The sequence below is a fragment of the Saccostrea echinata genome, unplaced genomic scaffold (genome assembly GCF_033153115.1).
Source record: "Saccostrea echinata isolate AGI-Se365-2 ecotype Australia unplaced genomic scaffold, CSIRO_AGI_Sech_v1 ptg000057l, whole genome shotgun sequence".
Lineage (NCBI taxonomy): Eukaryota > Metazoa > Mollusca > Bivalvia > Ostreida > Ostreidae > Saccostrea > Saccostrea echinata.
The window spans coordinates 4,605,648-4,613,023 of NW_026889806.1; the positions used below are offsets into that span (position 1 = coordinate 4,605,648).

Here is a 7,376-nt window from a genome sequence, read left to right on the forward strand (position 1 = left end):
GGCAACGGTATACTGTAAGCTGTATATCATTCTAGACTTCTGAAAGGAGGAAGGCGATAAAGGGATCCCGTTTATGGTCATTCTAGTAGTTCATCTGTGATACCTTTTGTCAAAGATGACCATGAAATAAGATGTACCGTGTAATGAACAACAATTAACTTACAAGTACATCTCTGTTGGATTTCAATATTAAATAGGGTCAATTTTCAACGAATTGATGTTATATATGCCCCGAGAAACAAAATTACCTATTCTCTTTAGAGAAGTGGACAGGCTTTCGTCTACATCCATGTGTATGTAGGTGAAAGCCTGTCCACTTCTCTTAAGAGAATTCAAAATTACTAAGCTGTTAAAAAAATTACCCTGCGTACAAATTTCACGATTTTTTGGTCTTAGTTCTCAACGCTGAAAAAGCCTCCACAGATTCAATATTCAACGTTGAAAAATGAATCCCGAGTTACTGTTGAACCCTGGTCAACATTCTTCGTTACACCGGCATGAATCGTCGTTCATATCCTTGTGAATTTTCAAAAATTTCTTAATTAAATGTTTTGAAATCTTGTATTATGTTGTGAGTTTTGGAAGAAAGTATCCAGGCAATACCCAAGCACATTTGGAAAGGAAACAAGCTAGAGGTATGGAATAACAATTTGTTTGCAGTTCTAAAATTTGTGTGAAACCAAGGTAATCAAACTTATCAATGTATTATGAGAAGTGATCATCGAATCTATTTCGATACTAGTATGAGACATATGTACATCCGGGGAACAAAAATTATAAATTGAAAATGGAATGTGTTACATACTTAAATACATATAATCTGACCTAGATAAAATGATAACACTCCACAACCTTACCGTCATTGAGAACCATTCATATCCGGGATTTGTTTCCCAAAGAGAACTGGGTTTGTTCTAATTAAGGTAAAGGTTTACTAAGTATGCAATGACTTGTTTAAATATCATTTATCGTTAACGAAAATGTCATGAAAAAATTTACTTTGACGACAAAAATACCCATTATTTCTGAGGGTTGAACATAATACTAGGTCAATAAAAATGTTTTTAACGGATTTTTATTCAAATATCAACGACATCAGAACTACATTAAATAAAAGTTTTGAAAGTTCGTTAATTTTATGGCCGTTATAACATGTATGACCTTGTTAGCAAATATAACCTATCACTGGGTCGTATTTTGGCTGACTTGTTTCATACTAATTGTTAGGCCTTTGTTTTTGTACTGAATTGACCACGGTTGTTCCGTCTACCTTATCAATACATAGGGCTCACGGCGGGTGTGACCGGTCAACAGGGGATGCTTACTCCTCCTGGGCACCTATGGAATTTCCAGGGGTCCGTGTTTCATGCCCTCTTTTTTGAGATCGATCACTGTTATCTTTACCTTCTACATTTGTTTTATCTATCATAGTATGGAATGGGCATATCACCGTTTTAAAAAAGTAAAAAAAATTATTGCTTTGGAATGTAGTTTTTTTTTATATTGCTGAACACAACTTTAACAAATGTATAAAAAAAGGCAATTTGGCAACGCCGCATGTATCGGACAAACTAAGAAAATATACGTGTGAATTATGTTTGCAGAAAATACATACAAAGCAATTTTCCCCTAAACTTTCTGTTTGCAACAATAAGACCAAGTATGTGCTTGTGTCCCACGGGCTTAAAAGTGTTTTGATACAAAACAGGCATATCTAACCTTAAAATACAACATCATTGGCGCATTGCCTTTAACGACTTGGTTCTTTATAAACGATTCTCATTACGCCCATTGTAATTTACCACGCATTTTGCATACTTATGTAAATCATACATGATTACTGAACAAGGCGCGTTTTTATACTTTTCATTTTTCATTATAGGTGAATTTTTCAGACATGCATCTTGGGTCAGTGCCGGTTATAATCCTTTCTTTAATTATGCTTGACTTTACAACACAAGGTAAGAATTTTAAAAAAGATCTGCTGAGGAAAACTTAAAAAGCTTGGTAAAAATTGTCTGGATATGATTAAAAAAAATAATCAAATGAAGGAGAAATATAAGAAGCTTTTTATTCTTGTCGGTTAGATACAGTTGCCATTTTGATATAATTGTCATACCAGTACGAGTTTAACTCATTAAATTGTTTGATTGATTGATTGTATGTTGTTTAACGTATCATTGGAGAATTTTTCACTCATATAGAGACGTCACCGTACGCCGGTGAAGGGCTTCAAATTTAGACCTAAACTCGGCACTTAGGGCCATTGAGCAGTGAGGGTTCTTTATCGTGTCAACGCCTACCGGGACACGGGACCTCGGTTTTTAAGGTCTCATCGGAAAGACCTGTGACTTTCATTTCTACTGCCGGGCGCTAGGCGAAGGAACAGTCACTACCTATGTTTACGTCTTAGCTTTGACGCGGCATGGCAAACGAGAATCGAACCCGGGCCTCCCGATCACGAAGCGAGCTCCCTACCACTAGGCTACCGTGACCGGTCATTAAATTGTTTGAAATTATCTTTGTATATTTTTAGGAAATGTTAATAATGGGTGACATTGTTGTATCATCAGGGTTCTGTATACTTTTTGTTACTTGTAGTTTTACATGTATAAGTATACTTATCGAGGCTTCTTTTTTGTAAATATTAAAGATACCTATCTTTTTCATTTCTTCTTTGCACTCGAGGAAACAAAAAAAATGCTATTTAGATGCATTCCAAGAAATGACAGACACAAACATATTTCTAAGATGTCAAAATTCAATGTAGAATATATTATCCAAAGCAATATAAGAGGTACAAGTACTGTCTGGTGTAGATGTGTCTGTCTGTTGAAGAGATTTTGTTTTCAAGCTTTGGTATGAATTTAATGAATTGAGACAGTGATAAATTATATTTTAAGTACTTCAGCTCTAACCATCATTTATGGAACTGCTTTTCTTGCTATTTCGAAAGCAGACACCCCAAATGTCAAATAGCCGATAACTCTTTTGTTCTGTTTTATATTTTGGATCGGAAAACTCGAAGCATAAAACTATATTGTTAGGATTTGTTTGCGTTCTCTCCAGTTTCAGATGACAGCATGGAAAGTACTAATATGTGCTTATTTATCTTTCTGTAAAATGATTGAAACGTTTCGTTGTTTCATGGCAAAATGTGTGTTAAATTAAGTATAGGCTGCATTTTATGAGTCTGTCGAGGGAATTGGATACAATTAAAATATGCTATCTAATTTGATAATTGTATACCCTTTTCGTAATATACAAAAAGACTTCATTGAATGATTAAAAGATGTGAATATGAAAATCTACAACGTGTTGATTGGAAAATTTCATTTTACACGTCCACCCAGAGGTACAAAAGCATGCGTGTAGGCATGAGCACAACATAAGATGTAGGTATAGCTACATAACATGTAGGTATAAGTACATAACATGTAAGTTTAGTATATACATAATATATAGGTATAACGTCATAACAGGTAGGTATAATTATATAACATGTATGTTAGTTTTAAATATTTTTAATATTCCCAACGATCAAAATGAATTTGAATTACCACACCTATTCTGGATTCCTAAACTCCATAAAAATCCTTACAAAGATACATAGCGGGTTCTAGTAAATGTTCTACCAAGCCTCTTTCTTCATTCCTCATTAAAATATTTACAGCAGTGAAGAAGAAACTTCAGGAGAACTGTACAATAGTATATTCCAGATGTGGTGTAAATCAAACGTAGATACTTAAAAACTCAAAGAACTTTTAGAAAATTTGAAATCACAAAATTTTACCAAAATCACAACATCAAAACGTACGACTTTTCAACACTTTATATAACCATTCCCCACGATAAATTAAAGTTCAGGCTTTTTGACATCATAGACAGCTGCTTTTTCAATAAAAATGGAACTCGTAAATATACTTATCTTGTCGATCATTGGTCATTTGCAAAACTATTTTGTTAAAAAACATTCTGATTATACACACAAGTACTCTGAAGTTGATATTTAAAAGATGCTTGAGTTTCTGATTGACAATATCTATGTAGTTTTTGGAGATCAGGTCATCCAACAATCTATTGGCATTCCTATGGGTCCCTTTTGCGACCTTTATTATCAGACCTATTTTTGTATTCTTATAAAACAGAATTTATTTTAAAACTTCTACATGAGAAGAAGAAAACGCTCGATGTGGCCTTCAACTCGACATTTAGATATATCGACGACGTATTATCAATTAACAATAGCTACTTCCATTCATATGTCGATTCGATATATCCCAGTGAACTTGAAATAAAGGACACTACAGAGCCTGACACATCTGTTTCATATTTGGATGTTATACTAGATAAAGACTTTCAAGGTAACCTAACAACCAAGCTTTATGATAAACGTGATGACTTCAACTTTTCTATCGTCAACTTCCCTTTAATATTTATGTAATAATATACCCTTATCACCTGCATATGGAGTTTTTTCTCCCAGTTGATGGGATACGCAGGAGCATGCTCTACGTACGATCAATTTTTAAAACGAGGCAAGCTTTCAAATAACAAGTTGATGAAGCAAGGTTATCAATAGTCTCGTTTGACGTCATCATTTCGCAAGTTCTATGGTCGATACAATGACCTTAACAGCCTCGGTTGACAATGGTTTTCTTGGGGTGAAAATTTTCAATGTTACACTCAACTACATGCAGTAATTATTATATTATATTGAATGTTTTATACAAATACATATTACAGTGAACCTTGCGCGCATAAATCCTGCGCAGTCAATTTTTTTTTGGAATAACACCCGTCGTCAAGCAATGTTGACTGTTGCTATGCTGGAGGGCGTGGCTTCATTATTCAGAGGGTAATAGTGTTTTTTAACAAATGTTTCTCGACGAATCAGATTCAACTAATTTACATGAAAGAATAATATAAGTACATAACATATAGGTATAACTACATAACATGTAGGCGTAAGTAAAACATAAATACTGTATTTGGACTTTACAATCTCTGTTTTTGAGATAAGTACTTTAATTTAATTTATAAAGCTAGTTTTGGAATGTTACGAACATACTACCTAATTTTGATTCACACAAAGCAGTAGGTACAGTTTGTCTGCTGGGCATCCTTTGTCCTTAATAAGAAATATTATCTATTATGTTTATATTATCTCTTATCTCTTATGTTTCTTTGCCATATATCGATTATTGTCTACACTTAAACCAGATCAGAAATATATTTAAAGGTTATCCATTCGACCGTTTAAATTTGCATGTGTACATTTGTTAGAAATAACTTCAAACCACACTACAACACTACAGCAGAAATAACTCGCAGTTAAAAAAAAAAAAAAAAAAAAAAAAAAAAAGAGAGAGAGAGAGAGAGAGAGAGAGAGAGACGATGGAAATTCCTCTTTTAAGCTTTTTGGGCGTCGTTGGTCGTATAACAGCAACTGCTGGCCGTACCATGCAATTATTTTAGGCTCGGTCAGGTGCTATAATACGAAAAAAAAAAATAAATGTTTACGAATTCAACGCTTATATTTACATTGTCTGATTTTCTTTCTTGATAAATGTTAATTTCATTCGTCTTTAACAGTGTTTAATGTAGTTAATAGACGTAAATAGCAAATAGACGTAAAAACTGTTTAGACATGGAGAGTTAAAAAACGAATGCCAAATTAATTTTTAACCGTACAATTGTTATATTTTACAACAATTTAATAGGATTTTTGCTTTTAACTAAATCGAGCCAAAACAGTATACGATGTACATCATGTACATTTCCTGGTGTTTTGTGTATTATGTATTCTACCGCGCCGTGAAAAGGTTTTGTGTGTGGTTCTTAAGATGTTTTCAGGGCAGAAAAATTACACTGAATGTAAATAAAATCGATTCCAGCTCTGATTTTTATGCCACCGTGATGGAAAATATAGTTTTTGTTCTGTCCGTCCGTTGTCTGTTTGTCTGAACTTTAACCCTGCCTATAACTTTTGATTGGTTGCAGCTATGGCTTTCATATATGTCACATGTGCATTCCTTGTGACAAGACCTTTCTTTAGGTACCAACAAATTTGACCTCTTGACCTTGATCTCGGAGTTTGACATACTTTTGCAAAATTTTACCAAACTTTAACATTGGCCATAAGTTAATGTTAGGGTTTTCATAATTCACATGTACATGTATATTACTTTTGACAAGACCTTTCCTTGAGTACCAACAGTTTTGACCTTGAAGTTTGACCAACTTTTGAAAAACTTCAACCTTGACCATAACTTTTGAATGGTTGGTGCAAAGGCTTTCATTTTTTCACATGTTATTTCTTGTGACAAGTCCTTCTCTTGGGCACCATTTATTTTGACGCTTTTACCCTGGCCTTGGAGTTTGACCTACTTTAGAAAAACTTTAACCTTGGCCATAACTTTTGATCAGTTGGTGCTAAGGCTTTCATATATATTTCACAGGTACATTCCTTGTGCAAGATCTTCCTTTGGGTACCAACATTTTTTTATCTCTTGACCTTAGAGCTTGACTTGAATTTTAGAAACATGTCTTTGCCATGAGCTGCAATACGGGGCATCAGTGTTTTACAAACAAATCTTTTTTCCCAATTCTATTTTGTTGATTCAGCATATTTTATTGTTTCAGCTAATTATATACGAACATCTGTTTGTGAAGAAGAAAAACAAACTGCAGTTAAAGAAGCAGAAGTGAAGTGCGAAGCAGAGAAACAGGCACTGAAGGATGACGTAACCAGAATGGCGGCTAACAAGCAGAGGATACTTGCACGCCAACTAGCAGATTGTCTTCAACTAGATTCCTCCAGTTGTTCTACCGAATCGAACTGTTTTTGGGACTCGATTGTCAACACTTGCATTCCAAGAGAATTAGCTTTGTAAAGAGTCCACAAGATACCCGATCCGTAGCTTGGCTGGAAATTTGGAATGCTTTCAGTGTTTAAAAAAAAAAATGTACATGGATTTTAAAATGTTCTATACAATAAATCAGTAGTTTTTCGTGCGACTATATAGTTAGAACTCTGTTTTGAATTCATAGCTTAAATTTTACATTTTACTCAAACTTTAACATTTACAGAGCTACATGCAAGTATCTTGGTAGTTTCATACGGCCTTGTACCACGTTTTATTCAAGAAGGCAGAAAATGTAAGAGGATGGCATTTTGAAAAAATCGGAGTGTAGGAAAAGTAGCATTTGTAAGATTTTAATCATGGCAATGCTGTTCATTGAACATAGATACATCTAAGTATTTTTTTGCAAAATCAACAGATATGAGTCTCGAAATAGTATGGAACGAGTTATCTAGCACTATCGAATGATTGCGCAAGTTGACAAATTTTTCCACTTTCACTTTCGCTTAG

At 34.0% G+C, this 7,376-nt stretch overlaps 1 long non-coding RNA gene across 1 annotated transcript; it reads left to right on the top strand.

Moving 5' to 3' along the window:
* Positions 1-851: 851 nt before the first annotated feature.
* On the top strand, positions 852-7,023 carry LOC133174288 (uncharacterized). Its single transcript, XR_009719107.1, has 3 exons — positions 852-923; positions 1,883-1,961; positions 6,646-7,023. It is a non-coding gene; the product is annotated as an uncharacterized LOC133174288 (long non-coding RNA).
* The last annotated feature ends 353 nt before the right edge of the window (positions 7,024-7,376 follow it).